General features: G+C 44.3%; 1 pseudogene; it reads right to left on the bottom strand.

Moving 5' to 3' along the window:
* Window positions 1-15,562: 15,562 nt before the first annotated feature.
* On the bottom strand, window positions 15,563-15,683 carry LOC132022852 (U4 spliceosomal RNA; annotated as a pseudogene).
* Between the last annotated feature and the right edge of the window lie 422 nt (window positions 15,684-16,105).

Genomic DNA, 16,105 nt, shown 5'->3' with positions numbered 1-16,105 from the left:
AGGTCCTCATTTTGTGTGAATGCATTGCTTTGGATGTGAGAAACAGGAATTGCCAATAATGTGCTTTCCCTTTTCTGCACAAGTCCTGGGAAAATGTAAGATCCTTCCTTTTTTCACATGGTTTGAGGAACAACTGTAAGTCCATTCAGGGCAGTTTAATTTAGATGATCAGTTGAACACTTCAGCAGACCTAAAGGTTCATAAGATTCCATCTCATGTAGAATACTGTATATTAATTATTTTTTACCAGATATTTTACAAATACCTCACCTCGTCCTGTATGTAATCAATAATAATGTATTTTAGGCTAGAAAGACACAGACTATCAATATAAAAAATATATTTAAGCCCTTCAAATTCTTGTGTCCTTTTTCTTCAGTTTCCGAATTAACATCATGCTGTTGGATTTATTGAATAAAAATAATTATGAAGATTTTGAGATACAGGGGACAAAATTCAGTATACCATTGTTTGTTACTACTACACCCTCAAATTTCTAAGGACCAGATCCTGATTTTTGCAGGGTTTTTGTTGAGTTTTGAATATGTAGGGCATAAATTGGAAGTGTTCTTTCTGTAGTGCTTGTCTCTACTTCCTGGTTGGATATAATTTAAGTCTTTCTGCTCAGGGTGTTCCAGGAGTTTAATGTCATGACTCATAGAGAACCAAAAAATTGATAGTGAAGGAGAAGACCTACAGAGAATGTTGGAAACTATACTTCTTTCTATTTCTGTGTGAATTATGGAGTAGAAGATACAGTGTGTTTAAGAATCCCAAATTAATTCCTGCTAAACCATCATTGTGTGTAGGATAGCGATAGACATTACACTCCTGGATATTTCATCATGGAGAACGATGGAATTTGGAATTTGAGATGTAGAATCTACCTCATTACTTCCTCAGATTGTTTTTCATTCATATTTCAGCTATTTTGAACAAGTAGAAATACCTATTCTTTCATAGCCGCAGTCATAAGATTCCATTTGTGTGGTTGGCTACAGTGAGATACGTGGACGTGTATTTAGTTTGTATTGTTATTTATTTAATAGAATTGGAGCCTAGGTTTGTTACTAAGGAATAGTCAATTCTTCCATTTACTGGACTCAGGTTATATAATAGCCCTTCTCCCTATGGCACTTCCCCCTCACACCCCTCACCAAAGAAATGTAGCTTAGGATAGCAGGTACCTTATTACCATAAAAGATGTAACAAAACATTCATCCCATTATCTATTTAAAGCAAATAAAAGGTGACTGAGAGGAAGGGTAGCAGAAGGAGGTGGTAGGAGGAAAAGGGTCTTCTGAATGGGATCCCTGCCCCTGAAATAGATTGAGTAAAATTCTAACGTAAGTGGAGGCTAATCTGGGGAGCTCTGCCCTGTGGGCCTTCACTGCATGAGAACAGCATACCAGAGGAGCTGGCACTAAGAACTCTTCAACAAATGCATCTGTCCTTTGGAGGAAAGCCTGCAGCGACTTTTGTAGGAAATATCTTGGGTTTTCAAAGTCTATGCTCGCAGAGTTGTGGAGGCACACGCAAGCTTCATTCCATGTACGGTAATAGGTAAACATTAACTCTTGGTTCTATTTTTCGGCCTATCTCTGCTTAAATATTTGCTCTAGAAATAAAATAGATGAGCTTGGGGAGTTCCTTATGTAAGGAACCCCACAGCACATCTCAGATACAGACGTTCATTGTCACTCCCTCAACTTCGTTAACATTCAAATGTTCAAAGAGGACTGAACTCTCCAGGATGTGGGCCCAGATCAATCCCACATGGCATTTGAGGCCCCTGTTGCCAGGTGGGTTGTGCCCTAGTCACAGTCCTCAAATTACATGGTAGGGTGCTCCCTGCAAGCCTGCAGGTCTTACCAAGTCAGCTGAACTGTACAGCAGTGGGTAAAGGGTCAATCAAAAAGCCCTGCAGTATGATTTTGTATCCCCAAGGCTGCTTCTTGGCATACAGCTCGTGCACAGACCCTACTGAGTGCGCATGGGGATTTGAAAGGCCTGTGGGCCATGTGCACAAACCCCTCGAAGGACTGCCTTCCTCAGGCCTAGCCTGACCGTTTCTCTCTTCTGGTCTAAGAGGCCTTTAGTAATCCTTTACAAAGCACCAGGGACCTGGTCCTCACTTTGTTTCCTGTGTAGACAGTTGGCTGTGGCCTGTGGTTTGATGGCTGCTCTGTCTCCAAAAACCAGGGGCACTGTCCTCCCGATCTTACCTACTTTTTGAGTTCTCAGGGGGTACAGAGCTTTGGGCTAAGCCTAAGCATCATTGAGAACTTGCGATTTTTACAGACATTTCCCCGCAAGAGAATTTTTCAGAAACAATTTCCTAAAAGAGCCCTTCTCCCTCTCCCAGCTGGGGGGTGTCTCAAGGTCACCAAGCCTGTTGGATTTGGTAGGTCAGGTGTCCAATCGGATCTGGTGTGTGAGCTACTGCTTTAAATCTTGCTGCCAGATTTGAGCATGTTCAGAATTCTGCTGCACACAGAAAAACATCAGTCTGCATTTAATAGCAAAGCTGGCACAAAACAGTTGGGATGTCCTCTTCTGTAAGTTGGATGGAATCCCAGCTCTCCCTTAAGATGTTCTGACCGCACCCCGCATAAAAGGTTTACTTCAGGTGGAAGCAACCATATTCCTAGGATAAGATTTTGTAAGCCTCCTAAATCAGCAAATGGACCAGGTCACCGGGAAGCAGGCCTCAGCCACTATCTCTAGGGACTGAAGACTTCATTGTTATACCCTAGTCCCATAAACTATTCTGACCAGACTTGAATGCCTTTAATCTTGCCTATGACAGACTCTCATGGCAATTAACAAGACACTAGTTTCACCAATAAAGACTCATTTTTGGGGGGCATGTGGGTGGCTCAGTCAGTAGAGCACATGACTCCTGATCTTAGGGTTATAAGTTTGAGCCATGTTGGGTGTAGAGATTACTTAAAAATAAAATCTTCAAAAAAAAAGAAAAAAAAATTGGATATGCAGTATGCTAATTAAAGTCTGTTGAATTGCAAAAGAGCATGTTGGAGCTGCCATTGGAGTATGGCCCAGTTGGATGGCAGCCACCTTGTTAGCTGACTTCTCTCAGAATTAAAGCTACCTTGGAAAATATCACATTGAGTGTACAGTAGAAATTTAGAATAAATTACAGACATTACAACAGGCTCCCAGACTTATATGGATTATCTTTTATAACATCATCACTTGGCCACCCAGCCTTTCTGTGTTTTCTGATTTGAATACATTCTTGGGTACATATATAAATAAACTTTGTGCAATACACATCACTTTCCATTTCATTCATGTGGATAACACAGCTTGACTTCAATGTCTAAATTGTATCATCTTAACATATAAGTAGTGCCCAACAACAGACTAGGACATCTGTGTACGAGGGTCTTAGCTGTTCCACAAGGAATTTCTGTAGTTTGAACCGCCCACCCCCCCACCCGTGAATATCTTATTTCTCCTTTTTGTCCCTCCCTGCTTCCTCTCCTGTTTCCTGTCTTCTGTCTGTGTGTGTGTTTCATTAATGCTGACATTTTTAGCTACATTTGCCCACAGAATTTTCGGGACCTGCCCAGGTTGTTTCCCACCCATTGCTGATGTCATCTGGGATGACCAGGAAGATCAGGCGGGGCCTGATAGGTGGAGGTGTGGCCTCAGTCCTCAGTCCAGAAAAGGACTTTGAATTACTTATTACACTTACTTACTTACACTTACTTACAACTTCACAGGACAAGTTAGACTAGAAAGAGAAAATCAGGAAGAACCTTTAGAATTTCTTCGTCTGCTTGGATAGCGTTCCCATTCAGGACCAGAGGGGGTACAAGGCTTTGCTCCTTATTAATTTTTTTTTCCTCTTCAGGGTCCCTATTGGTGTCTTGGTTGTTGTCAGTTTTCCCTTTTTATTTATTTATTTATTTATTTATTTATTTATTTATTTATTTGACAGAAAGTCATCACAAATAGGCAGAGAGGCAGGCAGAGGGAGAGGGGGAAGCAGGCTCCCTGCTGCGCAGAGAGCCTGATGCGGGGCTCAATCTTAGGACTCTGAGATCATGACCTGAGCTGAAGGCAGAGGCAACCCACTGAGCAACGCAGGCACCCCAGGTTTTCCCTTTTTGAACACCCAACTGCTTCCAGATAATAACAGCATTAAAAGTGTTAGTGGAGGGACATCTGGGTGGCTCAGTCAGTTGAGCCTCCAACTCTTGATCTCAGCTCAGGTCTTGATCTCAAGGTCATGGGATGGAGCCCTGTATCAGGCTCCCTGCTCAGGGGGAGTCTGCTTCTTTCTCCCTCTCTCTCTGCTCCTCCCCCCAGTTCATGGTCTTGTTCTCTCTCTCAAATAAATAAATAAACCTTAAAAAAAAAATTATGGCGGAGGGGTGCTTGGCTGGCTCAGTTGGTAAGACATATGACTCTTGATCTCATGGTTATGAATTTGAGCCCCATACTGGATATAGAGATTACTTAAAAATAAAATCTTTAGGGGCACCTGGATGGCTTCATCAGTTGAGCATCCCATTCTTGGGTTTCAGCTCAGGTCATGACCTCAGGGTCCTGGGATCAAGCCCTGAGTAAAGCTCTGGGCTTAACCAGGAGTCTGCTTGAGATGTTTTCCCCTCTTTCTCCCTTCCCGCTGCTCCACCCCTTCATCACACACACACACACACACACACACACACACACACACTCTCTCTCTCTCTCTTTCTCTTTCTCTCTCTCTTTCCCTCTTTCTCTCATAAATAAAATCTTTAAAAAACAACATAAAGGGGCGCCTGGTGGCTCAGTGGGTTAAAGCCTCTGCCTTCGGCTCAGGTCATGATCCCAGGGTCCTGGGATCGAGCCCCCCATCGGGTTTCTGCTCAGCAGGGAACCTGCTTCCTCCTCTCTCTCTCTCTCTCTCTCTCTCTCTGCCTGCCTCTCTGCCTGCTTATAATCTCTGCCTGTCAAATAAATAAATAAAATCTTTAAATAAATAAATAAATAAATAAAATCTTTTTAAAAAAAGAAAAAAAAGGACAGTGGCAGAAATTACAAAAGTTTGGCATTTAGCCTGAACAAGCTCTTTCACTTTAACCTGGAGCTATAGGGTTTGAGACTTAAGAAGTGTGTCTGGGAAGGAAGGTGGAGTGTACATTTTAAAAGACTTTAAGCATATTTCAATGAGTCTTTTATTTATTTTTATTTATTAGAGAGAGAACAGGACGGAGGTATCATCCTAGGTCTGGCGACACAGGTGTCAAAGAATCAACACTGATAAAGGCCTTCCTGAGGATCCCACCACCTTCTCATGTACTTAGTTGACTGAGCCCCATGCGGGGCTCTGCCTTGAACGAAGCGAGGAGGCCCCTGACCCTCTAAGTAACACGGCAGCTGCTCAGGCCAGAATGTGTTGGGATCATTTTCTACTTTTCTTTCTCCTGAACTTCACATCCATTTAATCAGCAAATCCGGCCCGCTCTCTTTCCACAATTTGTCCAGGCACTGGCCTCTTTCCACCACCTCCAGGGTCGCCCCTGACCCAGGCCACCATCACCAGCCAACAGGCTCGTTGCCACAGCGTCCCCGCCGTCTCCTCCCCTACGCCTCCTCCCGCGCCCTCCCCGCACAGCGGCCGGACGATCTCGCGAGAACCCAGGAAGCTCCCGTCGCCGTGAGCCTCGGTGCCTCGTGATGGCTGCCACGTCTCCCGGAGGGAAGCCAGAGTTCTCCCCGTGGCCTGAGGGCCTGCAGGTTGTGGTTCCTGTTACCCTGCTGGGCTCGGTCCCTGCTGGGCCCAACCCCTACTGCTCTTTATTCCCTCCTCGCTGGCCTCGCCGGCCGCCATGCTGCTCCTTGGACCACAGCTTTGGGACCTCGGCCTTCGCAGCTACCGTTTTTTGAAGGGCCACGTTCCCTCACCTCCTTCCCTTTGTCAGCGAGGGCTTCCTGACCATCCGAGTCAAACCAGCCATCCCAGGCCCACCCGAGGCTCCCCAGCCCCTTTCCCGTTTACCGGTAATTCCATCAGTGTCACCTCCCCAACATACACACACACCCACACGCACCCACACGCACACAACACACAGACACGCAGACACGCAGTAACATACACACTTACATACACATAAAATCATACAGCTATGCACATATATGTGCACGCACACACGGGTGCCTGCTCTGTTTTTACCACTCTATCTACAGCAGTGTTGAGCGCGTAGGAAGTACCCCACAACAATCTAAGGGGTGAAAGAATGAATATTGTGGACCAGGCTCTGTTAAAAGTGGTTTTATTATTTTCGAAGTACAGAAAAATATCAAATACACAGCCGCAGTGGAAAAGAGTCTGGCTAGAGTCTGGCTGTTCCTCAAAACATTAAGTATGGAGTCATCATTTCCTGACCCAGGGATTCCACTGGGTGGAATGGTATGCACCCAAGACACTTAAAAACATTGGTTCACACAAAAATTCCCACATGAATGTTCACAGCAACATTACTCATAATAGCCAAAGTGTGGAAACAACCAAAACACCCTTCAAGTGATGGAGGGACAAACCAAACACCATGTAGCCCCACAATGGAGATCACATGGCCACAGAGAGGAGAGGAACATGGAGCCATGCTACAACTTGGAAGGGCCTTGAAAATCTCATGCCAAGGGTAAGAAGCCAGACATGAACCATCCATTACAGGATTCCATTCCTTTTTCTTTTTTCTTTTTTTTTTTTTTTTTAAGATTTATTTATTTATTTTAGAAAGCATGAGAGAGAGAGCACACCCATGGTAGCATGAGAGAGACAGAGGGAGAGAGGATCCCAAGCCTCCCCACTGAGGGCAGAGCTCCATCCCAGGACCTGACATCATGACCTGAGCCGAAATGGAGAGCCAGACACTTAACCCACTGAGGTACCCCTGTCTATGACTCCATTTAAAATAAGTGATCAGGGGCACCTGGGTGGCTCAGTTGGTTAAAGCCTCTGCCTTCGGCTCAGGTCATGATCTCAGGGTCCTGGGATCGAGCCCTGCGTCGGGCTCTCTGCTCAGCAGGGAGCCTGCCTCCCTCTCTCTCTCTGCCTGCTTGTGGTTTCTGTCTGTCAAATAAATAAATTTTAAAAAATAATAATAAAAACCTTTAAAATAAGTGATCAGAAGAGACAAATTGAGAGAGAACAAAAGTGGACTCATGCTCCACAGGAGCTGGGGGAGCAGAGTGCAGAGTGACTGACTGCTAATGGGTAAGGATTTCTTATTTGAATTGGTAAAATGTTCTAGAACAAATAGCAGGGAATATTCTAAAACCTACAGAATTGTACATGTAAAGTTTTTCCGGCGAGATAAACACAACACCAGGCAAAGTGGGTGCAAGGCAAGATTTATTAAAAACACTCTCTGGCAAAGTTTCAGGACTCAGGAGAAGGAGAGCCAGGCAAGTTGTGCCGGGAGGAGGTGGGCACCCTCGGGCAGGTTCCGCGACTCTGGAAAGCAGAGTGGCGGAAGTCATGCCCAAGACAGGAAGAAGGGGGCTTTTAAGGGGCCTCAAGGGGAGTTCAGGGGTCTTTTGGCAAGTTTCCCTTATTTGGATATTTCGCCTGCTCATGGGGTCCCATTGGTCCACTGGAGCCCAGGGCGAGGGTCTCAGATTCCCGCTTGTCAGGGTCCCATTGGTCCATGGGAGCCCGGGACGGGAGGGTTTTCAGATTCCTGCTTGGGTCTTTGTTCTCCTGTCCGAGCTCAGGTTTTGTGGCGGGACTTTTGCCATCTTAAGTAGCCCTTTCTTTCTGCCAGCCCAACAGTACACACTTTAAAATGGAGAATTCTATGTGAACTTTTTTTAAGGCTTATTTATTTAAGTAATCTCTACACCCAACATGGGGCTGAAACTCATTCTGACAGAGCCAGCCAGACACCCTTATGGGATCTTTATCTTAAAAAAAAAAGGTTGGCGATTCCTTTAAAAAAAAAAAACCCAACCTTTTTTATTTATTTACTTTCTTTATATAAATTGAATTTTTTTTAATTAACATATAATGTATTATTAGCCCCAGGGGTACAGGTCTGTGAATCATCAGGTTTACACACTTCAAGCACTCACCATAGCACATACCCTCCCCAATGTCCATAACCCAACCACCCTCTCCCTACCGCCCCCCCCCCATCCCTCAGTTTGTTTTGTGAGATTAAGAGTCTCATGGTTTGCCTCCCTCCCGATCCTATCTTGTTTCATTTTATCTATTTATTTTTTTTAATAATCTCTACACCCAACATGGGGCTCAAATTCCTGATCCCCAGATCAAGAGTCCCACACTCCTCTAGCCACAAACCCCAAAATGTGAGACAGTCTGAATCTCTCCATCTTACAGTGGATGAAAGTAAGTTTCAGGGAACAGCTCTGCCCCAGAGGGCAGCAACCTTACACATCTTTCCCCATGGAGTGGGACCCAGATCCTGGTAGCCAGCCCTGCAGTTCCTCCTGGCGCAGCAGGAGGTAAGCAACCTTGGGAGTTGCTGCCCTGGGGCTGATTCACCCACCTCCCTGTCTGTAAGGATCCTACCGTGAGGCCTTCTCCTCCCTCTACCCAAGGGCAGCACTTGCCCCTTCTCCCTGCTTCCAAAGATGTCTGCAGGCCTCTGCCTTGCCCATGAAGCCACTGGGCTAGAGGTGACAGCTGGCTTCTCCGTACAGCACGGTGGCTCACTGCCTGGGCCATCTGCTCTGGGGACCCCCTGCTCGGCGTCATCCCAGGGGACTCCGGACACAAGATGCTGACACCATGCTGACTTTGGCCGCCTGTGTAGGTGACATCCTGTCTGTCTAAACCCATGGGCACTCAGTGTGTGGAAGCGTGGCTGGCCAGCCCAGCCACAGCAGCAACAGTCCTCACAGTCCCGTTGGCCACCACAGAGCTGCCTAGAGAACGCTTAACACTAAGATGTGGAAATAAAATGGATTTTCTGGGTCTCGTCCCTGTCAAAGCCAAGCCCCTGACCCAGGTGGTCTGACTCAAATTGGACGGAATAAAATCCATCTGACATGGTATGTAATATGACAGTAAACTAAGATGAGGACACTCCTAGAAAACACAAGATGATTTGTTCTTCGAACGTTCTTCTCAAACCCCGTCAAGATTTCTGCCTTATCTTTCCAATGGGAAATTCAGAGGAGCCGAGAATTCAAAAAAGTGTCTCTGGGAACATTTAGAAAGTCATCCTTGGGAAAAATTTTGGGTAGACACTTAAAGCCACTTAATAACTTTTACAAACTGGTCCAGCCATACACATAAATTTCTTTCTCAAAATTAGGAATTAAACTGGTGACCTTTATGCCGTATTTGAACATTATCTCCAGAATTGGAGCATTCTACAGGCTGGAGGTCATCACCCATAAAGAACATTTAAGTGAGACACCTCCCCTAGACTTTCATCAATTACCAGCCCAATTTTCCAGCTGCCTCTTACGTCCTTCAGATAGACAAGCCTAGCTAATTGCTGGGAAGGAGAGGCCATGGCTCCTGAACCATTCCTGCTTGTGTTAGTGGTTGAAAGAGATCCCTTCAGCAAGGATGGGCGCAGGGCTCCCTTTCTTGGTATGTGAGGCTGGCGATCAGTCTTCATGAATGGGCTCCATGTTGACTAGGAGGCCGGGAGGTGTTGCTCTAGTGACCCAGGGCCAAGCATGGGAAGAGCCAGATCTGAGACTCAATCCCAGCTCAGGCCCAGGCTGGCTATGTGGAGCTGGAGCAGTTCATCATCCCTGAGCCTGCCTCTCCTGCTCTGTGAGACAGGGGAGACAAGCAGCTTTCCCCCCAGGCTGCCTGTTTAAGGGCAGAAATCCTGTCCAGGAAGGCACCTGGCAGTCTCACCCCTGGGGGGCTCCAACGACTGGGGCAGGAAGGAGAGGCTTGAGGAAAACACATACTTCCCTACCCCAGCCATGGGGATGAATATCCTTTTAGCATTACGAGCAGCAGACCCTTGGCTTGTGACAGACTTCTCTTCCTGAGTCTCAGAATCAGGGGTCTGAGCCAGGCCTCCCATGATCTCAGCAACTTCTGTGCCTTTTATTCAACAGTGGTTTGGGTAAGCCAGCAACAACCAAACTAGTCTAGCAGAATGTTTCTTAAGGAACCTTGAAAAGGGGGTGGTGGGGCGCCTAGGTGGCTCAGTGGGTTAAAGCCTCTGCCTTTGGCTCAGGTCATGATCCCAGGGTCCTGGGATCGAGCCCCACATCGGGCTCTCTGCTAAGCAGGGAGCCTGCTTCCTTCTCTCTCTCTCTGCCTACTTGTGATCTCTGTGTGTCAAATAAATAATTTTTTTTAATCTAAAAAACAAAAAAGAAATAAGAAAAACGAAAACGAGGTGGCCTCACATTGAACACCGCTCGCCAGCTTTGGCAGCTGACTTTGCAGCTCCCCGACTGCAGCACGGGTGTGAGGGTGACAGCTCCCACCCCTGATTGATCGATGGATCAATCTATTATTCTTTAAACTTTTGTTAGTAATCGCTCTACCCAGCATGGGGCTCAAACTCGAGACCAGGTGATCAAGAGTCACATGCTCCACCCACGCAGCCCGCCAGGTGCCCCCAACTGTGCCTGAGTTAGAAAAGAACAGCCTTACAGCACCAGAGTGATGTTTACTGGGCCTTATGGATCCAGGAATTTAGCTGTATTATTTTATCTCATCATTCCATTCACTTTGCTATCATCAACCCATTTTATTATTATTTTTAAAGATCTTATTGATTTGAGAGAGAGCACGTGAGGGGAAGGGGCAGAGGGAGAAGCAGACTCCCCAACCAGCCGGAGCCAGTCGCGGGGCTCAATCCCAGGACCCCAGGATCATGGCCCAAGTGGAAGGCAGACCCTGAGCCAACTGAGTCATTTAGGCGACCCTCATCACCCCATTGTAGAAAGGAGAGAACTGAAGTCCAGGAGAGTTAGTAACCAGTCCGAAGTCACACGGTGCTTTCTGAGGCCCGCGGGCGTGTGCTTCCCAGCAGGGTGAGGTTGGAGGGTCTTTACAGCAAGGATCGGGAACCTGGAGGGCAGGGTGTTGGGAGACAAATGAGGGTGAAGTTCGGGATGTGGCCACATGGGGGCAGTGCATCAACACGAAACGGAAAGGCAGCCCCTTGCCCAGCCCTCAGCCCTTGAAGGGTTCCAAGAGGTTATTTTAACATTTATTTTTAAAGGTTTGGCAGGCCGTAGTGGGAACTGGGAAAAGTGTGGTGTCTGGGGCCAGGCTGCCTGGTATGCAAGCCGTCTCCATCGTTTACCCTTGCAGACCTGTTCTCCTCTGCAGTGGTTCACTCAGCAATGGCCAGAGAGGACTCCAAAGCAACAGGGGACAGGTGACGGTGCCTAACTAGTTGAAGCCAGGTGGCTGCAATGATCATAGTGTGCGGTAAGACTGAAATGGCAGCCAATAGGGTCAGCACGGAGGAGAGTTAGAGAGGTTGTTAATAGAACTTGTCCCAACCACCGGCAAAATAGTTGGTTAGCCAACAAGGGTACTCTTCAAATTGAACCATCAAAACCAAACCAAAACAAACAAAATGAGGATGATGATGATGATGAAGAAAGAGCAGTTGCTCTGGTGAAAAGTCACACCTCCTTGCCCAGTGTCTACACAAAGTCACTTTTCAAACCCAGAACCCACTGATTGAAGAAGAAGCTGAACTCCAGGATTGAAGGACCCTGCTGCACATGGCAATTGAACTTGGTAAGGATTTCTTCTGGCCTTCTCCCAGAGGGACTTCAGTTATTTACTTGGGTAATTGGGCATTGGGAAAAGGAAAATACCTAAACATTTTGAGGACAATTGGCTACAGACTCCCAGCTGACTTTGACCACCTGAGACCAAAGTGTAATCAGGGGCCCTTGTTAGAATGGGAGCATGTAGAGGGCACCTGGCTGGTGCAGTTGGTGGAGGTTGTGAGTTCAAGCTCCACATTGGGTGTAGAGACTCCTTAAAATTAAATCCTTTTGGGGCTCCTGGGTGGTTCAGTAGTTTAAGCGCCTGCCTTTGGCTCAGGTCATGATCCCAGGGTCCTGGGATTGAGCCCCACATCAGCCTTCCTGCTCAGCGGAGAGCCTGCTTCTCCCTGTGCCTGCTGCTCCCCCTGCTAGTGCTCTCTCTCTCTCTCTTTCTCTGTCAAATAAATAAATAAAACCGTAAAAAGAAGATGAAGAATAGGAGCATATAGGGGCCAGGTAATAAATGGCCATAAATGGAGTTCTGGCCAAAGCCCAGTCAGAATAGATGCGTTGAGGCTTGTGTTACCCAGCTGTCCTTTCCCCAGGCTCCCAATGTCTATTACTAATAGACATCCTTGAAAGTTGGCCTAATCCCTGCCGTTCTTTTCATTATAGCCATCTGGATAGGTCTGTAATGGTATCTCAATGTGGTTTTAATTTACTTTTCCAGATTGGCTAATACTATTCAGCATCTTCATATGCTTATTCAATATTGCTTATCTTCTTTGGTGACATGCCTGTTTTGCCCATATTTTAATTCGGTTGTTTGTTTGTTTTTAATTAACGTATAATGTATTATTTGCTTCAGGGGTACAGGTCTGTGACAGTTTCTTGAGTTCAGTTCTTTATATATTCTGGATACACGACCTTATCACATATAGAACGTGCAAATAATTTTTCCCAGTGGCTTATCTTTTCATTTTCTTAATTGCGTCTTTTACAGAGCAAAGGTTTTTAATTTTGATGAAGTTCAATGTTTTTTTCCTTTTATGGATCATTCCTTCAGTATCATGGCTAAGAATTCTTTACCTAACCCCAGGTCACAAAGATTGTCTCCAGCATTCCCTTCTAAAGGTTTTATAGTTTTACTTTATATATTTATATCTATAATCAAATTTATTTTACCACCAAGTTCTATTACATCATCCAAGAACTATACAATTAATTTTTATTGGGTTTAAATTCACATAACATAAAATTAACCATTTTAAAGTATACAGTTCAATGGCTTTTAGTACATTCATATTATTACGAAACCACAATCTCTATGTAGTTCCAAAACATCTCACTTCTCAAAACAAAACACAACCCTGTACCCATTTTTCCCTTCCTGCAACCCCTGGCAACCACCTACTTGGTTTCTGTTTCTGAGGATTTACCTATTCTGAACATTGCATGAAATGAAAACAAATAGTAAGTATTCTTTTTTTTTTATTTTTTATTTTTTAAGATTTTATTTATTTATTTGACAGAGATCACAAGTAGACAGAAAGGCTGACAGAGAGAGAGAGGAAGGGAAGCAGGCTCTCTGCTCCGCTTGGTTGGATCCCAGGACGCTGGGATCATGACCTGAGCCGAAGGCGGAGGCTTTAACCCACTGAGCCACCCAGGCACCCCTTTTTTATTTTTTTTAAGATTTTATTTATTTACTTGAGAGAGTGAGAGAGAGCACAAGCTAGGAGAGGGACAGATGGGGAGGGAGAAGCAGGGAGCCAGATGTGGGGCTCCATTCCAGGAGCCCAAGATCATGACCTGAGTGGAAGACAGATGGTTAACTGACTGAGCCACCCAGGGGCCCAACACGTGTTCTTTTACTTAACATGTTTTCAAAGTCTGTCCATGTTTTAGCAGTTGTCAATATTTCATTCCTTCCGAGGCGCCTGGCTGGCTCAGTCAATGGAGCGTGGGGCTCTTGATCTCAGAATCGAGAGCTCGAGCCTCACACCTGGGGGTAGAATTTACTTAAAAAAAATTTAAAACATATTTAATTCCTTTTTCTGACTCATTAATATCTTATCACTTATATATGCTGCAAGTTAGTAATCTGTTCATCCACTGATGGGTACTTGGTTTGTTTCCATCTTTTGACTATTATGAGTAGTGCTGCTATGAACACAGTACGTATGTACAAATATTTATTTGAGTGTTTGTTTTCAATTCTCTTGTGTAAATAGCTAGTAATAAAACTGCTTGGTCATGTGGTAATTCTGTTTAACTTTCTGAAGAACTGATAAATTGTTTTTCCACAGTGGTTGCACCATTTTACATTTGTACCAGAAAAGTATAAGAATTCCGATTTCTCCGCAGTCTTACCAACACTTGTTACTTCTGTTTTCTTTTTTTAAGATTTTATTTATTTATTTGACAGAGAGAAAAATCACAAGTAGACAGAGAGAGAGGGAAACAGGTTCCCTGCTGAGCCGAGAACCCAATGTGGGGCTCGATTCCAGGACCCTGAGATCATGACCTGAGCCAAAGGCAGCGAGAGGCTTCACCCACTGAGCCACCCAGGTGCCCCTACTTTCTGTTTTTTAAATTATCTTCATCCTAATGGGTGTGTAGTGCTATTTCATTACACGTTGGATTTGCATTTTCCTAATGACTAATGATGTTGACCATCTTTTCATATCATTATTGGCAATTTGTCTGTCTTCTTGTCTTTTTTGGAGAAATAGCTATTCACATCCCTTGATGCACACATGTTTTTAATGTCTCTAGAATCATATTTGACTTAATTTTTTAAAGTAAGGCACAGGGGCACCTGGGTGGCTCAGTGGGTTAAAGCCTCTGCCTTTGGCTCGGGTAGTGATCCCAGAGTCCTGGGATGGAGCCCTGCATCAGGCTCTCTGCTCAGCAGGGAGCCTGCTTCCTCCTCTCTCTCTGCCTGCCTCTCTGCCTACCTGTGATCTCTGTCTGTCAAATAAATAATAAAATCTTAAAAAAAAAATAAAAATAAAGTAAGGCACAAAGAGGGTGCCTGGCTAGATCAGTCAGTGAAGATGCTACCCCCGATCTGAGGCTTTTGAGTTCTAGCCCTAGTGTGGCTGTAGGGGTTACTTAAAAGATAAAATCTTTAAGATAAAATGAAATAAATAAGGCAAGCCCTGGGTGTGAGGGTGGGTGTCTTTATCATAATCACCTGTGACCAAGAAAGAATAACCAGCCCCTAAGAAGGAAGTAAGCCACTGAAGGTTTTATCAATAGAGATGTTAAAAGGATTTAAGTTCCCTGGTTAGCTTTCTGTAAAAAGACCAACCCTAAAGTCCCTTATTGGCAACCCTGTCAGGACCGCTCTCACTTCTAACAGCTTTTTTTATATCCTTGCTTAATAAACTTTTATCACTTTACTCAAAAAAATAAAAATAAATAAATAAAACAAAATCCTTAAAATAAAACAAGGCATGAAGTTTAAGCCAAAGTGAGGTTTTTTGGTATATGGATATAGAATTGTTCCAATATTATTGGTTGAAAAAATTATCCTTCCTCCATTGCACCAATGTCAAAAATCAAATCTCCATATTTCATTGGTCTGCATATCTAAACATTCACCAATAGCACATTGTCTCAATTACTTTAGCTTTAAAATGTGTTGTGTAATTACCTCTGTTTCATTCCTCCTTTGCAAGATTGTGTTAGCTATTTGCCTTTTCTTATCAAATTCATTGATTTTACTATTTTTTTTAAGATTGTATTTTTAAGTAATCTCTACACCCATTGAGGGACTGAAACTCACAACCCCAAGATCAACAGTCACATGCTCAACAAACTGAGCCAGCCAGGCACCCCTTCATATCAGTTTTAGAGTCATTTTATCTATGTCTATAAAAAATCCTTGTTCTTAAGATTTTATTTTAATTATTTTCAATTAGCAATAATTGCGCCTCGGATAAACCTCATTGGCTACGATACTGCCACTGCAGAGGACTTATTTTAATTATTTTAATTTATTTTTTTATTAAATTATGTTAGTCACACGACAGTTAAGATTTTATTTTTAAAATGTGTAAACCTGATGAATCACAGACCTGTACCCCTGGGGCAAATAATACATTACATGTTAATAAAAATAATTAAATAATAATAATAATAATAATAAATGACGATTTTATTTTTAAGTATTCTCTACTCCCAATATGGGGCTCAAACTCACTGCCACAAGATCTAGAGTCACATGCTCTACTGACTGAGCCAGCCAGCCAGGGGTCCCTATGCTTATAAACAATCTTTTCTTTCTTTTTTTGTTTTTTTTAAGATTTTATTTATTTATTTGACAGCGAGAGATCACCAGCAGGAACCGAGGCAGGCATAGAGAGAGGGAGAATCAGGATCCCTGCTGAGCAGAGAGCCC

Source organism: Mustela nigripes, chromosome 7 (assembly GCF_022355385.1).
Source record: "Mustela nigripes isolate SB6536 chromosome 7, MUSNIG.SB6536, whole genome shotgun sequence".
NCBI classification, from domain to species: Eukaryota; Metazoa; Chordata; class Mammalia; order Carnivora; family Mustelidae; genus Mustela; species Mustela nigripes.
This window is presented reverse-complemented; position numbering and strand designations above follow the sequence as displayed.